Raw genomic sequence first — 24705 nt, 5'->3', positions numbered from 1 at the left:
AGGTCCCTGCCCAGGGGAGAGAGACAGCAGCAACACCCAACAGCAGCAAGGGGAGAGCCCAGAGGAGAAGGTGTTATGGGCAGCGCTGGGGCAGCAGGGCTGGGACCAGGGCTGGGGTTACTGCTGCTCTTGGGACACACGGGGAACGAGCATCTCCTGCCCATCCTTCCTGCCCTGATGGGAAACTCCGTCCCTCCCACCAGCCATGCCAACGCACAAGCCCAGAGATTCGGTGCCCGACTTTTGGGGGCTCTGCTCCTGCCGGGGAGCCAACGCTCGCCCAGCGGCACATCGGCGCTGCGGAGGCAGGGCATGAATGGAAATCATTATCATCCACCAGACCACACACAGGCACGCACGCTCCACGCTCGGCTCACCCCATTATCCCGCTGAAAGAGAGCCGGGGCCGGTGGTCTCCGCGGGCCTCACCTCCATATCGGAGAGGAGGGCAAGCTGCAATCTGCTCCCTTTTATGCATATTCAGTGTGACCCCGGGACTGCCGGCAAGCTGCCAGAGAGGCCCGGGAGTGGGTATTTCCCTCCCCGGCCCCCATCTGCCCCCCCTTTCCACTTCCATCTTCGCTGCCCCCGGTTCAGATCAAATGGAGACGCTGCTGACTAAGCAGGGAGCGATGGGACGAGCCTCTCAGCGCCGAATCCAGACCAGCACCCGCCTGGAGGGACATAAGCAACGGGGTGCATCTCCCAGGGATGGCATCCCGAAGGTGTCCCCAGAGAGGCTCTCGGGTGGCCGGCAGCTCCTGGCCACCACCATCTCTGGCGGGGCTGGGGGGACACGGTGGCAGGGCTCACCCTTCCCGAGGAAGCGGCCGCCCTCCCGGCTCCTCCCCAGAAGCGGCTGCATTTTTGAGGTGGGCGATTTCCTCACTCCTCCGCTCGGGGAATGCTAACAGCCGTGCGGTTTGGAAGGAAGTCACGCCGACGTAGCGCTTCAGAAGTGCTTTAAAAAAATTAGCTACTGCATCCAACGCCTCCACACCCCTTCTCCCTACAGCAACACGCTTCCCAAGGCGACCAGTGGCGTTTCCCCGCCTTGCGGGAGGCTTGTTGGGGCGATGCTCCAGCCCGCTGTGGGTTCTCCTTCCTGGGAGACGTCGCTGCCGAGAGCGATGCTGGGCACAGCTACTTGCCCAGAGCTCTGGGTCTCCCGATGCCAAGCCATCGGGTGAGTGCTTGGTCCCCAGAATTGAACACATGAGGCAGGTGCAGCACATGAGCCAGGGCAAAGAGAGCAAACTTCCCCAAATACGGATGCTGGTGCCGACGGCAGGCCCAGGGTCACCACCCAGCAGACCGGGGCAGTGGCAGCTTTGCAGAGGTAATTACAGGATTAAGTGGAACAACACAGGGCGGGAGGGGAGGGGGTTATTAGCCAGATTTGATCCCAGGACCTTTGCGGCGCGGGATCAGCCTTCTCTAATTAAAGCAGAGGGGGAAGGTGTGAGCCGCCCAAGCAGTGCTCCATCGCAGCCTGGCCACTGAAAACCGTGGGTTTTGAGGGCAGGCCACAGCTAAAGCCAAGCAGCCGGCGCTGCTGGGGAGGGGAAGGGGAAAACCCCGAGGGATGGCAGGGAAATGGTGCTTCCCTCCTTGCCAAGGACGTGTGCCGCTCCCCTGGGTCCTCTCCAATGCCGTTGGCATGGCGCAGTGGGCTGGGTTTCTCCTCCGGGCCAGGGCAGCATGGTATGTGGGGTGCTCACATCCCCCAGGGACAGGCCATGGCCTTACTCAGAACCTGTTAGGATGGGGATGCCTGGGCCCCACGAGATGCTGCATCACCCTGTGCATGGGGATGAGGTCCTGGGTGCCAGCACAGGACAGGGATGGAGCCACCCACCCTCATAGGGCATCAAAAGGCTCCTCATGGCATGGCACAGCCATGTAGCAGGGGGCAGAAAAGCCCAGGAAGGACCAAAGGACCCGAGAACTTGAGGGCATCCAGCAACTGGATCCAAAGCGCTCAGATAGGGCCGATCCATGAGGACTGCTCATCCCTGAGCTGTGCCATCCCCAGTAAAGCCCACCAGTAGCTCAGGTGCCCTCCAAGCAGGAGGGCACTGGTGGGACAGGAGGGGACCCAAAGCTCAGAGCAGATGAGGAGAGCGAGTCCCTTAACTGGGATGCATCTGTTACTGGACCACACACGTTCCCACCTTGTTATGGGCCCTTTCTAATGACAGCATCCCCACTCCCTTGCCACATGTGCTGTGGGGGCGACCCACTGCAGATCTGCTGAATGGGGAGCTGCCGCGGTCCCCACAACCTCCCTCCCCTCGGCGGGCACCGGTCCCTCGCCCACTGCACCGATGCCAGCTGGGGGATGCATGCTTTCCTCCCTCCGCCCAACAAGCAGAATGCATCAGGACCAAACCGTGCTCCGTCCGTGGATAAATCATTCCATGTGTCGCTGGGACAAAAAAACACATCCAAGAAGTATTTAAAATGAAAGGAAAAACCCCACGCAGCCAAGGCGCTGGGACTGGGCTCGACTTTCCAGTGGGAGGGAGCGTACGTGGTGGGGAGAGGCCGGAGGGATGCGGCGGGTGGGCAGTGGTAATCACCTTCCCAGCTGCTAATGGAGCAACCAGTGCCCACTTGGGATGCAGCTAATGGCACCAAGGAGATGCCTCGCTTTTCTTTATGAGCTCCCTCCTCTCTTCTGATATTTAAATATCAGAAGCTTCCAAGAGTGTACAGACCCACATCCATGGAGCCGACTGCTCTGCGCAGCCCCTCGGGCTTTCAGCCCCTGCTCCCCGAAGTACGCGCAGCTCATGCGGGCAATTACAGGGCAGCTTCTTCCTGCAGCAAGCACTCCCGGCGATAGATATTGCAATGCACTCTGGCAGGCCAGAGCCAGCATTACACAAGCCATACGATACCCCAGCGGTGCCAGGAGACGCATACAAATTACACTGCGCGCAGGAAAGGATGGGCCAGATTCTGACCTCAGCCCCTTTGGCATCAGCCAGAAGTAACTCCATTCAGATCGGGCCAAACCAAGACGTAAGTGACTCCATTCAAATTTACACTGGCATACCTGTGGTCAGAATCTGGCCTGGCTTGAATTAGTTGCAGCCTGACGTTACAAAAGGCAGAAACGGAGCCCAGATTCCCTAGGTTATCGAAAACAACCCAAAAAAAAAAAAAAAAAAAGAAATCCACCGTGAAGCAAACAGTCCCCAGGCGACTCAACCATGTGCACGGAGCTGTCAAAGGCTGGATGCTCGGATGCATCCCCACTCACCCATTTCGGTAATCCATGAGCCACGCTGCCCACGAGAAGAAAGAGGGATCGACGTCCCACAGGGGCATCCTGCTGTGCTGGGTCCCCCGTGCCCACTCCGCTCCCCAGCAGCCCTGGGTAGAGCTGGTCCCGCTCCCGGGAGGGGAGATTTAAGCACGGTATCACCTCCGCACTGCGGGGCTCCATCTATTTTGCTGCACCAACACTCTGTTGCATCCCGTGGCCAGCGCAAGCTGGAGATCTCCTCCTCGTGCTCCCAAGTCAAGGAGGCATCTGGAGCCCCTGGCCTTGCGGGAGCAGAAAGCATGTCTGCCTCAATGCTACCCTATTTATTAATCTCTACTACTGCTTGACTTGTTGCTTTACCCAACTCTAATCCCACCCCAGCTCCCCGAACCCCTTGGCACACTCCTGCCACACCGCTGGGCTCCGTCGACTGCTCCCGGGAGCATCCCGCAGGATGCAAAGGGTTTTCCTCCTGCTGCTCCCAGTGGCTGCACGGGACTCGCGTGGTCCTGGCCCAGAAGTCTTCGTTGCTTCAACCCCTTTCCACTCCATATGGGAATAAAGTGATCTGGTTTCCATAACGTCCCTTGTTGCCTTTTCACAACATGCCGGGCACAGATGTTGAAAATAGTCTGGATGAATATTTAAAATGGTATTCAGAGATGACAACATTTGGCCAGCTTTGAAAGATCTCTCACATAGGGTAGAGGATGGCTCACGACAACGGGGCCGGAAACACGCTGCACTTTGACATCTCATTTTTTTCCCCCCTCCTCTCTGGCTATTGGTACGATATTTCATGCCCCTGGTGTCACACAGCCTGTTATTGCTTGAGTGCCAGCCAAGTCTGCAGCATTTGGAAGAGGCCGTCACGTACGTTTTTAAACATCACGGGGCAAAGCGGAATATGGAAAATCTGTCGCGTTTCCATACCGAGCGCAAGTGTCCTGCGCAGGCTCAGGGAGGGGCTCGTGGGGGCACAAAATAATTGCTTCCTTATGGAGCAGGGCCTGACTAACAGGGTGGGGGAACAGGAGGTAGAGGTGCCGCGGACACCCTCGGCACGGCGGGTTGCTTCCCTGCTGATGGAAGACGAAGCCATCTCAGTACATGCCCCAAGGTCTGTGCTGATGCTTACCTCCTTCAGGGCTGGGAAAGCCTGCTCAGACCCGCACCTCCACTAGCTGCCACCCAAGGTGGGACATCTGCTCCAGCCAGCCCAGGCTGAAGACACCAGGTTCTGGAGCCCAGGGAGCAGCAGCAAAGTCCCTCAGCCCAGGCTCTCAGCAGCTTACACTCCCGGTGGGCTCCTCACTTCAGGCCACAGTGCCATCAGCTGCATCCCTGGGCCTGGCTTCTTTCTTCCCCAGGCTGCAGACTCACCTTGGCTCCTTCCCAACCCAGCATTAAAGTCACCTTCTCTGCACGGACCTGACTCGCCTTCCTCCTTCCACGCGCAGATGAAGGAGGAAGGGATGTTGGGACTCCCCGCAGCCCACCCTGCGCTTGGACTGCTGGACCTCCTGTCCCCACACCAGCTCGCTCCAACCAGGTGGCCAGAAAAGCACAGCAGCTCCCTCTATTTTATAAATGGAATATTGCAGAAAAAAAAAAAAAAGAAAAAAAAAAGGTGCCCTCCATCCATCCATATGCCTTGGAGGGTGTTTTTGGAGCACAGCTCAAGCCACATCCCTGCTGCACCAGTTACAGGGAGCTCCAGCTTCTCCACAAGAAGGCCTTGGAGAGCAGGCAACAGGGAGCTCAGCCAGAGAAGAAGGATCTGTGTCACTTCCAGCCGTCTGGGGTTTGCTCATCCAGGTCTACACTCAGTGTCATCTCAGCCTGACTACCAACGGCACAGACGGACGTGAGGATGCTCAGCCTGGCTTACATCCCATACGTTCTCAGGGTGAGCTCACCCAAGAGAGGAGAGTCCCTGCACCGGCACTGCCTGGCTGAGTGGCCAGGCGGCATGATCATCGCGCTGCCAGAGGAGCTCCTGCTCCTGCCCATGGGGCCTTCCTCACCCACCCTGCTTGGCAAGAGCCAAGCGAGGCAGCAGACTGCTGAGCACCATGTCTCCCATCACGCCAGTTATTCCTTATTCTAAGAAAGGTATTTCCATCCACCCACTCTCCAGCGGGCCAGGGAAGCTGGGGGAGGGACAGTGTTTTGAAGAAATGAGGATTCAGGAGCTCTGAGAGAGAAAAGGAAAAGCAAACCCACCAAACACAGCCCAGCTTCCCTTCTCCCTGTGCCACAGCCTGCTTGCACATGCCCCAGCCAGAACTACCAACTCCCACCCCAGCCGTGGCTTGGGGCAGGGTGCTGGGAGTCTGAGGGGTCTCACCCAGCCTGGCCCCAGGGCTGCAACACAGCCGAGCGCACTGTACGGGAGCGATTTCCAGAGGGAACCCACCCTCCGAGTCGCCCCTCAGAAGGGTCTCTCTGAGGCGGCCGTGCTGGGAAGGGACCAACGATGGCCCCAAACCTTGGTTGGTGGCAAGGACGAAGCCACCCTGCCAAGGCACCCGGTGGCTTTGTGCTGGTGGAGACCATCCCAGGGGATAAAGGCCTCGGGTGGAGCTGCGGGCAGGGGAAAGCACGTGTGTGCCCCGTGCCCGGTCAGCCGGAGCTGGCAGCGCGGGCCGCAGCCTGGCAGGGCTCCCGCCGCTGCCCGCACCGGGGCTCAGCGCCTCGGGGGGCTCTGGTACCGCCGGGAGGGGGAGGGGGGGTGTGCGACACCGCGAGGCTTCGCACAGCGCCGAGCACCCCCGCGTCCCACCGGCGGCTCCGGCGGGGCGGTGGCAGCGAGCCGGGCCGGGACAAAGCGCGGAGCCGCCGGCGGGGCCGGGAGCGGAGCTCGGCCGTGCCCGGCTGCGGGCGGGCGGGCGGCACTCCCGGCCCCGCCGCGGGGAGGTCCCGATTTCGGCGGTGAAAGGATGGAAAGGGAAATAAAGGGAGGGTGTGGGGGGGGGAAGAGGGAGGAATAAAAGGCAAGGCGGGAGGGAGCGGTGGAGAGGAGAGCGGGGAGCCGCTCGGCCGGGGCCGGCAGCGCCGGGAAGTTGGAGGAGCAGCTTACCGCGGCCGGGCAGGTAGCGGGGTCGGTCCGGGCGGCAGGTCCGGGGTGGTGGCGGCGAGAGGAGCCGGGGCCGCCGCCGCAGCAGCAGCAGCAGCAGCAGGGCGGGCGGGGGGGTGGGGGGGGCAGCTCCCCCTTCCCTTGGCTGATCGCAACACAGAAAAGAAAAAAAAAAAAAAAAAGGAAAAAAAGCAAAAAAGCAATAATACCAAATTGCCAGGGAAGAACGGGGAGGAAAAGAGAAAGCAAAATAAGGGGAAATAGTGCAAAGCGGGAGTGCTGCTCCCGGCGGTGCGGGCGGGTCCCCAGCGCCGTGCCCGCAGCCGGCCGTGCTCCCGCCCGCTCCGCCGCACCGCCCGCGGCTGCTCCGGCTGCGGGAGGGAGGCGACAGGGAAGGAGGGAAGGGAAAAAAGGAGAGGAAAGGGAAAAACAAACAAGCAAAAAATTATATTTAAAAAAAAAAAAAGAAAAGCAAGAAGTGGAGAAACTGAGCCCCGACCGCTGCCTGGAAGCGGAGTAAAAAGGCTCCAATAAATCCCGGGTTGAAAAGAAGGGAAAAGTCACCTCCCCGAGGAAATCAGAAGCAGATTTCGAGCCATTTAATCACATGCAGGGAGGTGTGTGTGCGTGTGTGCGCCGCCCGCCGCGGCGCTGCCAGCCCTGCCTCCGCCCTCCCGCCGCCGCGGCCGCCCCGCCGGCAGCCGAGCGGGAAGGGGCCGGCGGCCGAGCGGGCCGGGAGGGGAGGAAGGGGCCGCCCCACCGGCCGGCAGCCCTCCCCGTCGGGGACTTCGCGGGGGTCCCGGTGGCGGCGGGCTCCCACCTGCCGCCCGGCCAGACCCACCGCGACCCCCGGGATTGGCATTGCCCAATGCGTGTCCGTCACCCCGGTCCGTCACGGCGGAGCGGCAGCCCTGCACGCCAAGGGCTCAGCCGGTGCCGCAAGAAGGCAGACGATAATCCTCCCCCTGCTTCCCAAAGCAGAAGAAATGAGGGATTTACCAGGCGGGGAGCAGCCTCCTCTTACGGAGGAGGTTGGAGTCTCTGCTCCATCCCGTGATGTGGGGGCTTTTCACGTGCTGCTGCACCGGGGCCGGCCTTGGCCTCTGATTTTTGGTCAGGGGGGGAGAGAGAAACAGGGGCATTTCCACTGCGAGAGGCTGCCTGTGGGCTTCCCCAGGAGGGTCTGCCCCCCAATATCCACAGGCCACCTGCGAGAGGGGCAGGAAAAAAGGTGAAACTAATTTAATGAGCGTTTGTGTGAGGCAACTGGGGACAGCAGAAAACCTGGTCCTGGATCCCCTCGCTCATTCGGGTTGTGTTCACAGCACTGCAGCCCCCACATCTCCCAGCTTGGCCTGGGGAACATCCTTCCCATAGCTGTCCTTGCAATGGATGTGAGGACTGAGGAGGGTACCGGACGTGTGGAGAAGGGCAAGGTGCAGGCACGGTGCTCACCGGGTACATCCAAGGGCCCCACCACACATGGCCCCGCTCCCAGAGGACCCCTGGTTACCCACATCCTGTTGCTCCAGGGCAGCAGGTTGCAGGAGAAGCGCTCTCCCCAGCCGGCTGGCAGATGCTTGCTGAAGGAGGAGACCCCAGCTGGCCACGAGTCCCTGGGGAAATGCTGTTTGCTGCTCTCAGGCTGGTTGCACAAAATGCGTTTTCCCCCTACTCCAGCAGCAGGGACGTGGATAAACAAGGGCAAAACCACCAGGTGACAGGGCAGAGGAGACCCAGGCCATGGACAGGGGAACCCCAACGCTCTTTACGTCCAATGCTGTGGGTGTCCTGCAGCCTCACTGTCTCTCTCAGGGACACTCGTGCATTTGGAGAGCCAGGAGGCCGAGGCACAAGCCACAAAGTGCCAGCAGTGCAGATACAGATCCCAGAGGGAAAGCAAGTGCAGGGCCAGTGTTTGCCTTGCTTGGGGCTGGATGGGAGCGTGGGGCAGAGTGAGGACAGTGATGGTTGGGAAAGTGCAGGACTGTGCATGGGGCTGAGAACAGGCTGGGATGACCGAGGCAAGGGGGCAGAAGGGGATACAGCTCCACGATCCTGAGGTGACACAAAGCAGGAGTTGTCCCAGGGATGGACCTGAAGGTGTTTTCCTCACCAGAAAGCAAAAGGACTACCATGGATATGAGCCATGGTTCTGAGCTGCCCTGGCCTGGCTAATCCAGGGAAACTGTGTCACCACCACCTGGGGGCTGCTGTTCTCACACTCAGAAGTTGGTGTCAGACCCCCTGTCTGGGAACCCTAGCGTGACACTGAAGGTGTTGGCCACCATACAGTCAAGTCCTGGGGCTGGTGTCCACAAGCCTCACATCAGTGAAAGCCCAGGTGAGAAGGGCAGAAACTGTCTCCACTGTTCCCTGCACATTCCCTCTTTGCAGGATGGAGAGCCCAAGAGAAAAATGTGAATCTGGGTTTGGCAAACAGGGGCATGCTGAGGACATCAGCAGGGATGGGACACTCACTGTAGTAGGAATCAGACTGCTGAGACCCTGCTGGGTGTTCCTTGGCATTTCAACATTACCATGAACTGGCTACCCAATGCTCACCACATTGCACTAATTCCTGGACAAATTCACGAGGGCTGGGAGGAGGAGAGGGTGAATGCACTGTGTGGTTTCTGTCACCCTGGTGGCTGCAGGAAACTGCTCCCTGCAAGCTCCTGTTCTGCGTGCACATTCATTCCTGCTCCTTGTGCCACATGAAGGCATGATGTCTGGCAATAGCCAGGCTTCTCATTTAACGATGGATTGCTGGAAGGACACAGACATCCATGAGCTGTTGGAGCAAAAGTTGTGGCTCCAGCACCGAGTCAGCTGGGGCAGATATAGAATCACAGAATGGTTTGGGTTGAAGGGACTTTTAAAAGATCATCTAGTCCAACACCTCTGCAGGGACATCTTTCACTAGATGAGGTTGCTCAAAGCCCCATCCAACCCGACCTTGAACACTCCCAATGATGGGACATTCACAACTTCTCTGGGCAACCTGTTCCAGTGTCTCACCACCCTCATAGTAAATAATTTCTTCCTTATGTCTAATCTAAACCTACCCTCTATGTCCAATCCTACTCTCTGTCAGTTTAAAACCATTGCCCCTTGTCCTGTTGCTACAGGAGATGGGTAAAAAGTCTCACTCCATCTTGGTTATATCCCCCTTTATATATTGAAAAGCGGCAGTACGGTGCCTTCTCTCCTCCAGGCTCAACAATCCCAACTCTCTCACCTTCTCTGCAGCCGGTATCTCACATCCCCTCCCGCAACGAGGACTCACGGCCGGTCCCCTCCTGCAGGGGACTTGCTTGGCCTTTGCTTTTTGCCGGCGGCGAGGTCGGGACCAGCGGCACCTCGGGCTTCCCCGGTGCCCGGCAGCGGCGGGGCGATGCGCGGCCCTCGCTTGCCCTCTGCCGGGCTGGCCCCGCACCGCCCGCCCCAGCGGCACCCGCTCGGCTTATAAGAAAGATGGGGACAGACTTTTTAGCAGGGCCTGTAGCAAAAGGAGAGGGGGAAATGGTTTTAAACTAAAAGAGGGAAGATTTAGACTGGCTATAAGGAAGAAATTTTATGCTGAGGGTGGTGAGACATTGGCCCAGGTTGCCCAGAGAGGTGGTAGATGCCCCATCCCTGGAAACATTCCAGGACAGGTTGGACGGGGCTCTGGGCAACCTGCTTGAGTTGAAAGTGTCCCTGCCCATTGCAGGGGGGTTGGACTAGGTGGCCTTTAAATGTCCCTTCCAACCCAAACCATTCTATGATTCTATGATTTGTGTTCCCAGGCAGGCTCCTGCCACCTTGCTGGTGGGGGAAAACACCATTTACCACCTTCCCTGAGTCCTTCTTTAATCTCTTCACTGGAGAAGGAAGAGGTTTGCTACCAGAAGGGAAGACTTTTTCCTTTGGCTGGTCCCAGCAGGTCCCTGCTCCAGTGCATTTTAGCCACTGGGTTGTCTTCAGGGTGATCCCATGATTCTCATGTTTCCCTTCTTTCTGTGCCATTTACTCTTCAAAGGACACCTCCCCTGCTTCCTTTGCCAGGCTGCCAGTCTCCTGACAGACACATCTCCCTTCCCACGCTGTGTCTAGAGCCTGTCCCCACACCCAGTTTCTTCTGGAGTGCAGGTCACCCCAGCTGTCCCCAGGAACTGAAACGTGCTCTTCCCAGGACATGCAGAGAGGTACAAAGGCGCTGCCCCATTGGGTGTGCTTTGCATAAGCCATCCTGCCACTGCTCCATCACACCAGCAGCTCGGGGCTCGCCTGTGGCTCAGCAGCCTGTGGGGTCTGTCCCCTCCAGCCCTCAGCCTCCCACTCACCACCAGCTTTCCTGCAGGTGCAGCACGACCATGGTGCATTTGGGTCCTTCCTCTGCACAGCTGGAGAACTGAGACCTCCCATCCGCCTGCCCACCCTGGGGTCCAGGTGCAGGCAGTGCCCAGGGTCCGAGCACTGTGGGGGTACTGGGGCAGCCCAGAGGAGCCTTTCCTGGGCACCGGCAGCACTGCTCTGTGCCATAATGACTTTTCTCTGCCACCCAGGAGGGTCAATGAGTTTTTCAAGTCTGGATGCCCCTATGAGCCAGCGTGAAATGGGCATGACATTGCCATGGGGAAAAACACAGACAGACAGAGACTTTGCAGTCTGTCAGGGGAAAGCTGAGCATCTGGGGATCGAGTCTTATTTATACATGAGTCATTTCACCACTGACATAAATACCTGTTTCCAAGCATAAGCCAACATGAGAGGCAGACACTGGTGAGGACAGGGACTGCTGGCTGAAAGGTGTGCAATGAATGTGGCTTGGGAAAAAGAAACAAGGTGCACCATCACTGCACCATCCAACATATAACGCCACTGCAGAGTGACGTTACATGGATTTGTCCATGCCCCGACCCTGCCCACCCCACTCAGAGAATGCTGTACATTAACATCGCACAGGTCAGGCGCGGGGCTGGAGCTTTAGCTAATAGCACAAGACCAAGCTGGGGCAGTCCGAGGGCCAACCTGCCCTGCAGCTTCCCCAGCGAGATGGAGCTGGGGGGAGGCTGGAGGGATGCTGGACCCGCAACAGTCTGTGCTGGTGCCATCGCCCTTCCCAGCCGTGGGCTGGGGGGATGCTGCGGGAGGAGGGTGCAGAGGCCAGGTAAGATGTGCAACACCTCCCCAAACACCCTCTGTGCTCCCAGCAAGCTGCAGCTCCGCAGGAACCCCAGGTTCTGCTCTTCCAGCATGTCTCCAGCTCCATGTTATCCCCTGGCAGCTGCCCTTGCCCCATAATGAAGGGACAGGCACGTCCCTGTTCACGCTGGCTGCCACAGTGAAGACATGCCTTGGGCAATGCTGAATGCCATGAGCGTGTCCTGCTTAACCACAGGTCCCCAGACCAGCAGCTGTTAGTGGGGTCAGGAATTGATTTTGTGCCTCCTTCCCTCTCTTGGCAGCTTTCTGAGCTGCAAGCCCTGAACTTGGCCCTTTCCAGCCATGCTGCGGTTCCTTTTTAACTAGTCCCACTCCCACATCACCATTGTGGCTGTGTGTGCCGGTGGCTCAAGAATTTCACCACCCCACCCTTACAATTCTGTCTCTCTAGTCACCCCCTGCTCTGCTACGGCAGCCGGCGTGTCCCTGCCCCACAGCAGGCACAGGGACACGCGTGTCCCGAACCGTCCCCAAAGGTGTCCCCGCTCGGTGCGAGGCCTGATCCGTCCCGGAGGCGGCGCGGCCCCGGCCGGGCAGCCGCGAGGTGGTGCCGTTTCCCCGCCGCTGGTCCCGCAGCCCCGGAGCATCGCCGGCTCTTCGGGGCTTGGGCGGGGAGAGGCTCCGGCAGCCTGGGAGCGGGTGTCTCGGTACGCTGGATTCATGAAAAACCCATCCCCCGGGGCTCTTGCAGCTAAACTTGTGTTTTCATCAGCGGGAGGGTGCTGTGCGGTGTCTTGCACGCCTGCGCGTGTGATGGAGGGAGCCTGCGGCACAATCCATGCATGGCCAGGTCCACCAGAGAACCACCACACTCCATGCGTGGCCGGGTCCATGAGGGAAGCACAGCCGCCTGCTAGCAGCATCTCTGCTGAGCGGGGTTATGTGGACGCAGAGCAAAGATTTCTGCTGGAAACACCTCATCTGACCTCCGAGTGCTGCTTTTAAGGGACACAAACGCTGTGCACAGGCCTGAAGTCCACAGCAAACCTTGGCTTTAGGACAAGGAGCTCTTTTAATAAGTCTCATTGGGTACCTCAGCATCTTTAGGTGCTGAGGAACCTACTCCTGTCTGCTCTCAATTCCCAGCTGCTCACCAACCTTGGGCTTACTCCTGGGATCTGGAGGAGCTGGGCGATGTCCTCATGCACTGGAGGAATCTGAGCTGTGCCGGCTGGTGGATAAAACCTCATCTGCAGCGCTGGAGAAGCAGGCATTCACCACAGAAAGCGGCTGCTGATGTTGCAATCGGAGCACAGCCCGCTCCTGGTGCTGCAGGGGTGTTCCCAGCGAGACATCAAGGGAAGAGGTCCACAAACCTGCCTGGCAGATGGAGGCTGTCCTGTGTGAGCCGGGAGCAGCTCGCTAGGCTGGCTCTGGCATGGCTGGGGTTGAGGTTTGGCTTGCGTCTTGTTTGCTCCAAACCAATTCAGCCTTTAGTGTTTGGGCAGATTTGGGCTGGGATTCCAGAAAGCCTCAGCAGCTCGGGCCATACATCTGACGCTCAGCCGGGCACGGCGCAGGGTCCCTTCTTCTCCCAGCCTGCTGGTGGGACCATGAGTCGCAGCACAGAGATGCCAGCCCAGGTTCCCAAAGCAGCAGGGACTGACTCTGCTCAAAGGCTGCCTCGGGCAGTGCCCCGCAGGCTCTGCAAGGCTCCAGAGCGCGCTCACTTGTGAGCAGCAGCGCCTTGCGTGATGTAAACAAATCCTTGTTTCTTTTGAAGAGGCGGTGGGATTTAAGCGCCTGCTTCCTTGCTCTCTTCCGGAGCGCTGGCACATGGTCAGGTCTGTAGGGATGAGGGCAGTTCCTGGGAGGCAGCAGAAGGAGCGTGAGCACCTGCTCAGATTGATGTGCCGCCAGGACCAGCTGCCTGTGCCACTGCCATTATCATCATGCCCAGCAGAGACTGGGGAGCACGTTCCTGCTCCCAGCAGCGGCGGGATGGAGCACGATGCTCTCCTGAAGCCAGCATGTGCAAATGGGGTGTGCAGGCATTTTCCAAGCATGGCTGCTGCCATATTGCCAAAGCCCCTCATTGCGGCACCCAGCATGGGCCAGCGTGCCCCCACCCTCAGCCCCTAGCGCGGCGCTTGCTGGGCCTACAGACAGCTGGAGCACTCGCAATGGGGTTCACGCTGCTTCTTCATCGCCGTGCTCCTCCAGCCCCAGGTACTGCTTGGGAAGGTCACCTCTCCACCCAGCCTCTGCTGATGGCGGGGCTGAGTTTCTGCTGGGGGAGAGCCCAGGGGATCCCTTGACGTGGCCATGTCCATAGAGCAGGAGCTATGGGTCCTGTTGAATCAGCTAAAGGTCTTTGTCTGAAGCTGTCCAGGAAATGAGTCTGGCTGGAAAGCGGTGAGGGTACCTGGCCCCCAGGCACAGGGAGGGCTGGAGGGAGCAGGGATCCGAGGGGAAGGGCTGGGGCAAAGGACTGGGGAGGAGGGACCAGGGTGAATGGGGAGAGAAGGAAAGCAGGAGAGGGAGAGGAAAGGTTGGAGGAAAAGGAGGGAGAAGGAGCTCATAGGAAAGCAGAGCATGAAGGGGAAGAGAAGAAAGACGGGTTGGGGGGTTGGGGGGAAGAGAGACACACAGAGACACAGAGAGTTTTGTAACAACTTAAATTCATTCCAGACAATGTCCAAGGAGCCCTGGCAGCACGGGTTGAAACAAACCCTGCCTTTGATTTTATGAGTTCATTATATGTTGTTTGGGACAGTGATTCACGCGTCTTGGCTGCTTCACATTTTCCCTTGTGTCACAAACGAAGAGGGGACCACGAGATGGATTCTTTGGGTGGAAAATATTCCCTCAATTGTTAGGTAGATGTCTCTGTGCCATGCAGAGGTCCCAAGAGAGTGATCTCCTGGGTTGCCCCAGCTCCCCGCACAGCACACACAACCTCTGTGCCTTGCGTCTCACTCCCTCTTAAAGAGAAAGCATTGGTCAGGCAGAAGGAGGCAAGAAGATGTCTGGTGGTGGCCATGCATGTTCTGCACCCATCCTTTGCTGCAAAACACAGGACGAGCCAGAGGACAGCCACCTGGAAGAGCTGGGACTCACCTGGGGAGGAGAGGCAGGCACCAAGGATGGTCCTGTGAGAACAGTGTCCCAGAGCCCATCTCTCCTGAGGGCGAGGGACGGTGACCCCAGCCCAGAGCCCCAGGCTTGGGGACCACGCTGCGGTTACGCTGCAGCGCTGCCATGGGTGCTCCTCACCTCCATCCTCATCCCAAGAACATCACTGTGTTCTACTGGTTGTTGCTGCCTGAAGGTGTGAGGTGCTGGATGAGCTCCAGAGAAAACCATTCAAGAACGGATTGGTGGCTTTTTCTAGACCATTTTGGTTGGATATATTCAGGAACCTAATACAGGCCCTGGTCTGAAAAATAAGAAATCCTGCCCGAGCCAACACTGAAGTTTGCATTGGAGTTCATTGAAAAACACCAATGACTTGGTTGGGTATTGTTACTATTTTTAGCTTCCTGTGTCATTTCAGGTTTTCCAGCGAAAGGAGGAAAAAAATGCACTGATTTTTAAAACATGTTGTTGGTAGAGAAAATACAGGCATCGGAAACTGAACACCAAAAGCTTTTTGCCAAACGTTTTCTGGTTTTGATTTATAATTTCTCTTCCAAACCCAGACAAAGTTCAGTAAAATTTTTCATTTTGAGCAGAAAGCCATTTTTCGGTGTGGTCAGCTCTAGCCTGAGCCCTGGGAAGCAACAGCGCTTCTAACCTGAGCGGCCACGACCCAACCAACCCCAGCAGCTGTGATCCAGCCTGCAGAGCTGCCCACGCTGGCGTATCTCACACTGACCAGCACGAAGGTGCCACGAAGATCCACATGCTCCTCATCGGGGCATGAAAACTTTCGCATGCATCTGAATTAGCTTGTAAAGGAGAGCTGAGACTCACTAATGAGCTTGTGCTGGTACCAGGTGAGCTTCATGTTGACTCCCAGGTAGAAACCTCACGTGTGCTGTGGCAAACAGGACAAGAAGCGCTGAAGTGGCGTTGCTGAAAGCTCGTAGGCCAGTGGGGGAGGACTGATAGCCCAGCCCTGCAACCACAGAGATGCCCTGCTCCAAACGAGTCCCAGGGATCCGGTTACCCCAACGCTCCCTTCTTCCTCCAGGCCTGGGCTAAGGCACTGCCAGTCCTGCGGGGAGTCTCTTCTGAGGATAAAGTGCAGTCTTTATTCTGCTAGGATTGCAGGCCAGCATCCTTCCCCAGCACAAGCTTCATTTCAGGAAAATGAAGGGTTTTTTTGGTTTGAATGTTGTTGTTTTTAAAGAGATTTCTTAGGAAAAACACTCACTGAGACGATCAGCTCATTTTCAAAGTTATCCTGGGGCAAAAGACAGAGGGTGTGGGCTGGGATACACACCCACATCTGTACAATAAGGAAGGCAACAGCGCAAAGCAAAAACAATTGCATGAAAAGCTTTCCAACAACAAAGTTTGCAAACCCGCAGAGCCCAGGCTATTTCTTGTGGTCGGTGGGTAAGAGTTCCCAGATAATGGGGCCTGACAATGGAACAATGGGGGCCGAAAGACGCGGCTCATGATTAGGAGTTATATAACAGCGGCTGGCATTTATTAATAACACTCGTGTTGTGCTTTATTTTCTTAGTTAGCACTTTTCAGGTTCAGAGCACTTTACAACCCCTGGTTATTCCAGATTTGATGCTTGGCATGAGGTAACTAGGAGGAAATGTTGGCCCGTGGCAGTAGGAACACCCTTCACGCCTGCTTCTGTTGCGGACCTTAAAGAGGAAAAAGGGAAACACTAAGTGACGGGCTTGTGCTTGACTGCTTGGGACCTCTCCTGCTCCCTTACAGTGGTGTAAGACCGCAAAGAAACAAAATCTGGGAAAACAGGGTTTTCCTGGGATGAGTTACAGACACTTAACATTTTCAAAGTGTTCCTTTTCCTGGAGAACAAGCAAAGCTGGGTCTTTCGTTGGGATGCAGGACTATGGTTGGGTGTGATCCCAAACGGGAACCAGCCCTGGAGGAGCAGTCCACAGTCAGCCTGCAGCGATGGCATCCGTGTCTTGGCACAGCTTCGGGAGCAGGAGGGAAATGTCCCACTGGAGCAAAGACAACCCCGATGGCTGCCTACCACATCCTTGGGACGTGCAGAGCAAAGCAGTAACCATGGCTCTTCTTGGAGGACGCACTCGGTGCAGTCCGGGCCAGGCCGGAGGCTTTCTTTCCCCAGCACGCACGGGACCTTGACGCAGAGCAATAGTCATTCTGCCCAGCGCAGGAGATGAGCGGTCCAGACTGAACAGGTTGTCTCCTTCTGGTCTGGGTAGGCTATTTATTGCTCCTCTGACTGTTGCTCGTGGTATGTGCTGACCGCTCAGCCTGTTCATGAAAAACAAGAGAATTCCCGTCCAAGCTCTGGTGCCAAGCAGGCAGCGACGGTTTTCTTCTGAGCAGGCCTGGGAACCTCTTCTCAGCCCTGGGCGGCAGATGTGTCAAAAGCAGCTCAAACCTGGAGGAGTTGTAGCCCGGGACCAGGCTTTGGACTCAAACACCCAAACAACTCATCAGACGGTCCCTTGGCTTGTCCAAAAGCAGAACTAGCACAGATAGGAGCGAAACCTGCCCATGCATGTGCAGGTGAAAGTGAAAGTGTCCTCACGGTCCCAGAGCTCTACTCCTAACCAGGAGGCATGGGAGAGCTGCAGATACCCACAGCAGGACACTCAGCAACGAGAAGGAGGCAGGTTTTGCAGCTACAGCAAGGGATGAGACCTTGCGGTTTTCTCCAGTGGTTACTGAAGAGCGTGTGCTCCAGCTAGCAGTCTGGAGGCATGGAAATTCACACTTCCAGCAGCTCCTCTCATAGGAAAGGCCTGGGGATGCTGAACAAAGCCAAAGGCAAAGAGCCGCCCTAGGGACAGCCCTATGGCAAGCCCAGGGAGTCCCGGGGAGGTGCCTGCGCGGTCCTGACTGCAGTTCTTAGATTGCTGACGGAAGGCACAAGGCTATGATGCTGAACTGTGATTCTCAGAGCACATTGAGCAGTGGCCAAGCTGATGCATCCTGTAAGGGGGAAATCTCATTTGTTGGTGTGATTTAAATCATTCACATCTGACCAGACATGCCCGCCTGCACAGGAGAGGTCTTGAGATAACAGATACCATGACCCTGCTTTTATTTAACCTGGTGTCTCAGAGGTGCTGTCAGCATCCGTAGCACTTTTTGCACTTGTGATCCACCCCCCCATCCCCCCCATCTGGGGAAAAAACACACGCACTGCCAGCTAATGCTCCTTGGTGGAGAGCATATTGCCTGCTGCACTCCAAGTGACAGAAGTACTGCGCAGGGACTCTGCTCACTGGCAGCCACCTGCCAGTGGGTGGCTTATCATCTCTTTTTAGTTAGAATTGTTCAGAAAGGTGATGACAAGCTAACCCCCACAGGCTAGTCACTGCACATCATCTCAGCCCCTTGCTGTCTGGGTGCCAAATGGTGCGCGAGACAGAAACAGCAGGATGGCAGCTGCTCAGCATCCTCTGTGAGGTAGCCAAGGGGATGAGTACAAGCAGGGCTGGTACCAGGCGTCACTGGTGAGACATGGGGACCACAGAGAGTGGGCTGGGGTTGCTCTCAGGTCTTCGCCTGCAGAATGTATCGCTGATGGTGGTAGGGGAAATGAGGGCATCTCCTGAGGTTCCTCTCTCATCATGGGTCTGGCTCAGCCTCGGGAAAGTCAGTCGGGACTTCATCCCACCCCTGTATTGCTGCCTGCGTGGCCGGGATGGACGACAACCAGGCTGGGTCAGGCCTGGGGGACCGCACAGCTGCACGGCCGTGCTATGTGACATGGGTACGAACAGGGGGATAATGCCCCTTGAGCCCCCACCTCAGGACATCTGGCCCAGATGATCTCACCTGCGGGCTGGCCGGGACGGCGGTGTGGATGGGATCCAGCTGCCTGTGCCTGACTCCAGGTGAGGCGGGATGAGGTGAGACTGGCTGGATGAGACAGGCAGCCAGAGGAGATGATGAGAGTCATTTCAGACCTTTTAAATCAAGACTTACGTGTGCCCTTTGTTGCTGAGATTGAAATCGGGATCCTCCCAGCTTCAAAGATGGTGGGCATAAAAGGTCAGATTTTTGTTCCATACCTCCAACCTGAGAGCTACAGCTAGAAACATCTAACAGCACGCTACTCCAGGCAGGAAAATCCTTTTTCTTATGCACCATCAAATACTGCACAGAAAAGGCTCAATTCCAAAGGGTTTTCTTTGGGGGAGAAATACTTACAGACTCAGACAAGTTGATGAGGAATAAACCATTCTCCTTGCACTTATGGAGAAAGGATCACACCCACCATCCAGCCTGAAAGGACCTTTTGGTTCCTTCTTCGCCTTGTGTCACGGCAACCACACCAGCATGATAAACCGAATATGCAGAGTCTGGGGGTTCAAATGGGGTCAAAAGGCTCTGATGCTCTCTGAAGGAAACCTCTAGAATGCCCCATCATGACTTCTTTTGCTACAATTTAGTTTGATGGGAAATCGCACAGATAGACAAATAATAGAGTTTCAAGATAAGTTTGGTCCGAAAAAGTTTCCGGCCAACAGCAAATCCAGTTCTGGTTGCTATTCCTTTCTGGCATGGGTCTTTGAACCCATCTTCCGGGTCTTCCCACCTCCAGACAAGGTGCATTTGACAGTATGGATCTCGTTTAATGTCATCTGGCTCCAACGCTGGCCTCTCTAGATCTTAGTGACAACTATTTAATGGCCTGTCTTCTTGTATTTCTTGATCTGCTCTTCCTGGTTTGAGGTTTTACCCTGTTGGAGGTTGGGGTTTTTTTTTGGACCTGTCCTTCTGAGCATGGCCTGCACGTTGGAGATGGAATTGAAGGGCTTTCAAGGGAGGAAAGCAGACTCCACGTTCTCCAAAGCTGTCCATGGCATTGGGATTTCCTGGCCTCTCTCCAACGGCTCTCAGGGAGTAGCAGAGCCAGCCTCCTCCCTTGGGAGCTCAGTGTCACGGCAAGAAGAAAGGAAGAAGCACAGTAGCGATGACTGGAACTGCAAGTCTGCAGGGTTCGTTAGTAGAAATTACTGCCATATTTACCAGTGCACGCCTCTGCGCCCAGGATTAAGTCCTCACACCCCATGCTTCAGCAGGCTTGCCCAGAGCACATGAACAAGTGCTCTTATTCTCTTGTGTGTGCGCATCCACGGAGACATCCCCCATCCGCATTACAAAGGGGTGGAGGTTTGCAGATGGCCTTTCTTAGGCAGATGTGCCGTGTAGTGCTTGCCAGCAGCACTTTTTGATGAAAAATGGCATCAGAATATGAAATTTTGATGAAGAACAGAGGAAAAAACCTGACTGAATTTTCACGATTCCTTTCCTGACGCCTGGCTTGCTACAGAGTTGGTCAAATGTTTCTAAATTCAGCCACGCTTCAAAATTTTTGACCAAAAAACACAAGGATTTTTTTAGAAAAACATTTCTCAATTTTTCCCTTCTGGTTTGGCCTTGTGTCCTACTCACTGAGAGGAGACTCCAGTTGGTTTTTCTGACTAGAACCACACTTTAAAGAGTGCAGCCATTCCCTAAATTGGGGCTGATAAATCTTGCAGGCATAGATGAAGATAAATCACATTTTGAGCCCAGAGTACAAATTCTCAGGGTTGAAACATTTGTGTGGTATTTGTTAAGCAATTTGAAGGCTTATTGAAGTAACTGAGCTGGACAACAGGGCTGGACCTGGACCAGGACAACAACTGTGTACAGACACTCGGCGTGTAGTCAACAAGAGATGGCGGGGCCTAGATGAATCCCACTTCACTCAGAGCATTCACGGAGGATATCTCCTTTCTTCTACGCAGGGTATCTTTGGTTGTGCCTCTTCCACCACTCCCTTCGGGAGGATGGAGGGCTGCTTAGTCAGTCCCCGTAGGAAGCCTTTATATTCAAGGCATGCTAAAGCTCCTCACAAAGAGCAAATTCACTTCAGCCCAGAGGAAAGTCGTGGAGGGCTTTGGATTTCTTGGGTCTGTTTGCGGGCCAGTGGCTGCCACCGCTGCTGCAGCGGCCAGGGGAAAAGGCAGCTCCAGCAACGCCGGGGTGGCCCAACGGGACCCCTGGGGTCGGTGGTGGCTGGTGAGAAGCTGCACTTCCTGGAGAGCTGCTGCGCCTCCAACACACGTCTCCAGCCTGGGCTCAAAGGTCTGGCCCGCAGGAGCCCTGGCCGCTCCACGGGGAAGCTCAGCTCCCTTGGCGGGACCAGCTCCTCTCCGCCACCGCGCCACCCGGCAAAGGCTTCGGTGTGCCCAAAGCGCAGGGCCCACGGCCGGCTGCTCCCTGTGAGCCCTGCCGCGGGTGCCGGGGCTCCGCCAGTCGCCCCCCGCGGCCGCCGGTGCGGGAAGGCCGGTGAGGCCCCAAGGGCAGGCCGCCGGCCGCGCTCCCTCCCAGGCGGGAGGGCGCTGCCCGCCACCGCGCACAGCCACAGGCCCGGGGAACCCGCGGCGCGGCGGCCGTCCGGGAGGAGCCTGCGGAGCCCGGTTTGGCGGCGGCGGGGCAGGGCCGCTGTGCGGGTCCGGGCGGCAGCGACCCCGCGGGCGGGACGGGGCGGACACGGCCCCGCGGCGGCCGCCAGGTGGCGCCCTCCTCCCGGGTCACGGCGCCCGCGGCGGCGGCGGCGGCGCCGGGTGGGCCCGGCCCGGCCCCGGGTGGGCCCGGCCCGGCCCGGCCCCGGGGACGGGGCAGGCCAGCGCCCCAAACCCCTCTGCCGCAGCGCGGGGCGGCCGCGGCCGCTCCCCAGGGTCCCCCCCCGGCCTCCCAGCGAGGGGGGCAGCGATAGCGCCCCGCCTCGGGCTCAGGGGCAGCGCCCGGCAGGGAGGGCCTGGCCACGGCCGGCGGGGTCCACCGCCGCCTGTCCCCCGCTGGGGACACCTGCAGGGCAATGCCTGGGAGGAGGGAGAGCCCCCGTGTTCCCGGTGAGGGACCGCAGGGCAGCCGGTGGGTAGCCGGGGCTGAGGGCACGGCCTGGTACAGCTCGGCCGAGGACTCCCTCCTGCTGGTACCACAGCGCGACACCCGTCTCCACCGGCGTCCTCCGTTATTAGCGGCAAAGTCCCAACTTCACGGCTATGCGTTGACCCGCACGCTGCCTTCTCCGGCTCAAAGAGGCGTCCAAGAGGATTGTTGGCCGTGGTTCCTGGTGGGAAGGGAGGAGGCAGAAGTAGGTTCTTTCCTAAAATATGGTCAAAGAGCGGAACACCAACTCCAGCTCAGTGCTTAATCTCAGCTCCAGCATGAAATATGGTCCCTGTCCCAATAAAGTAGATAAACTGAGCCAAGGCTGGAGGCCCAGTCCTTTGTTAGTACCATCTCCTGGAGAGAAAGTGTCTTTTGGCAGTAAATGGGATGGAAGCAGACCAGACAACGCTTGAGGACACAGCCAGCCTCAGAGGGGGTCTGATGGCTCTTGCACAACCCTCCAAGAAGCCTATAGACCTGAACACCTGTACGTGATTCCCCGGAGTGAGCTAGCGTCCATGACAAGCTCGCTGTTGTTCTCTTTTCCCACCCCAGACTCGAGCCTGCTTCCCAAAGGCTGTCCTGCCCTGGCACCCAGGGATGCAGCATTTACTTCCCTTCTCAGCGTTCCTGCTGCTCAGCTCTGCCTCCTGCTACCTCCCCAAAGGCTGCCTCCACAGCAGCCACCACTGAGACAGAGGAGCTGCAACATGGTGTGCACTGGGCATGCTGCTGCTCAGCTGGTGGAATTGCCATCCTGGGAGCTCCAGTGGTCACCATGGACCCCCAGACAGCTCTTGCAGCATTGGCTCCAAAGCCCTGCCTTTTTGTAGTGGCTTGTAAGACTTGCCTAGGGGGAAAAGTCCAGATCCTAACTCATGGGGGCATCCAGTGATCTTGGCTGGTCACCTTGCTCTCTGCTCTCCAGTATGGGGAGATAACTGGTTTCTAAAGACCAGGTAACAAGGCACATGACATGGCTGACCTAGTCAGGCTCTCGATGAGCAACCATGCCCCAGATCTGGCAGTTACACAAAGTAATGCCCTTGACCCCCAGCTTCCAGATCCAAGGAAGGAGCCTTTCCCATTGTCCGCTCTGTCGTTGCTCTGGGAGTGTGGGCTGCTGTGAAGGCTCCTCTCCCTTTCCAGGACATCTGTGTGATGCTGAAGAGCAGGGTCTCCTACCACACCCCAACGGTGGTCTGTGGGCCCTTGGTGCTCTGTGCCCCGCTCCAGGGAGTTTGGCAGGAGACTGAGGTTCTCTGAGCAGGGCATTGAACATCCTTGGGAGGGATGGCAGGGCCTGCAAACAGAGAGAGGCAGAATTGGTCCCCCTGAATTCACTGCACCTATGCTGGGCTTGGGCACAACTGCACCAGCCATGTCCTACACATCTGCTTCAGGGCTTGGGTGTCTCCCTGGCAGATGCATCCAGTGCAAAAAAAAAAAAAAAAAATATGTAGACTGTTTGGCTGTTTGCAAACTAGCCCTGCTTTTTTTGTGAATGGATTCATTCACTGTCCGCCTGAAAGAGCCATTTTAGCCAATGGTCGGCTTGCGAGTGCTGCCTCCCAGCTAGTCGTGATTTGCTCTTCGTGGCTCTGCTTCTCTGATTGGGCTCCTAGGCGCCACATGATGTGGTCCTTCTCCTTGACAGGGTGTCTGACATTTTTGAGCAGAATACCAAACAGCTAACATCGAAGAGCAATCATGTCTCCTGGATGGTGCTGCTGTTAATGTTTGTTTTTAATCACCGAGGGGGAAGGGAGGCTCATGCACATTTTTTGCAGATGAACCAGCAGTCCGTCTGACATCTTTGGAGTGACAGTGAGTAAAGCCCTAGATACTCCCTGCATCCCCTCACACGCATGCTGCCGAGGGGTCAGGGCCCAGCTCCGCCGAGCAGCGACTGGGCATGTGGTTGGGTTTACTGTACACGGAGACACAGGCAGCTAAGGAGAACTGCACAGGAGGGGAGGGAGAGAAAGGCAGCCTGAGGTGGGGCTTGCACAGAGGAAGCAGATCCCCCACCCTCGCACCCAGCAGCCCTGGGGAGATGGCGAGAAAAGAGCTCACCTCTGCCTACCCCATGGGGCATGCCGGCTGTCAGCATGGTCCACCCTGGCCTGTACGCTGTTAACCCTGAGCGTTGTTGCACGTTTTCAATCGTTGTAACAAATGAGGAGCTGGGGGTGTCTGGAGGGAGCAGGTCCAGCTGAGCTGGAGCTCTTGGCCAGCAGCGGTCAGCAGGACGGGCTCACCAGGGACCTGCTGGTGGACCAAGCAGGGCGTGCAGGGGGACTGGCTTTCCCCAACAGCTCCCGGTGGCCATGCTGGGCTGCGAAGGCGAGTGACAGCAAATGTTCACACCAGGGGAGGAGACGAGCACAATTTTGCACATTGGAAAAAGGCCCGGTTTAACCTGGGCTTGAAAGTTTGAGGAGGCCAATCACTGCCTTCAGACCATTCGTCTGCCTTTCTAGGAATGATGAGTGATGGGCTTAGATCATCACCCGGGCCTGAGTCAGATATCTCAAGAGCTGGCATTAGACATCTGCGAGCTCTGGCCCCGTGAATCTGGGTCACCCTGGCAGAGCCGGCACGCCGACAGAAACTGCATTCCTGGAGACCAGCCTTAGCTGAGGGGACCTGAGCTAAATGCGGCAAGGCAGCACGGGAAAACGGGGATGAAATACCCTTTGGCATTGGAGACAAAAGAGTTAACCTGCTGCTGGTGTCAAGGCCAAACCCGGATGTGACAGAAGAATGGAAAAGGGCCTCAGTACCACTCAGTCAAATGTCAGAAGCCGTCCTGAGCTCGCGCTCTCCCAAAACAAACAAGATCGTCTAAATCTGGGTTCGTCCATGGGAGAGCAATTCCCCAGGTGATAGAAGGGCCTTGACATGCAGAAGGAAGAGATGGAGACTTCTGCGGACCCAAGAGAGGGGCTTTCTGCTCCGAGTCGGGCTTTGTAGGGACTACAAGGAAGAGACATGGATGTGATCCAGCCAAGGGAGCTGCCCCAGCACAGCATGTGGTGTCGGAACAGGCGAGCTCTGGCCAGCGCTGGCTGTGGAGGGGAAAGCTGCCTTTGCTTCCCCCGTTGTGCCAGTGGAT

General features: G+C 57.2%; 1 protein-coding gene across 2 annotated transcripts in view; it reads right to left on the bottom strand.

Moving 5' to 3' along the window:
* The window catches only part of NTN3 (netrin 3), a 36116-nt gene extending 29330 nt beyond the window's left edge, over nucleotides 1–6786 (bottom strand). The window contains exon 1 of one of the 2 annotated variants that reach the window (XM_063344375.1): nucleotides 6357–6786. The gene's annotated coding sequence lies outside the window, so the exon portion shown is untranslated. Of the gene's footprint in view, nucleotides 1–4412; nucleotides 4806–6356 lie in introns of those variants that run through there. The other variant, XM_063344374.1, reaches the window with a different exon arrangement.
* Between the last annotated feature and the right edge of the window lie 17919 nt (nucleotides 6787–24705).

Source organism: Chroicocephalus ridibundus, chromosome 8 (genome assembly GCF_963924245.1).
Source record: "Chroicocephalus ridibundus chromosome 8, bChrRid1.1, whole genome shotgun sequence".
NCBI lineage: Eukaryota > Metazoa > Chordata > Aves > Charadriiformes > Laridae > Chroicocephalus > Chroicocephalus ridibundus.
Note: the sequence above shows the minus strand (reverse complement) of the source record. Positions and strands in the feature narration are given on the sequence as shown.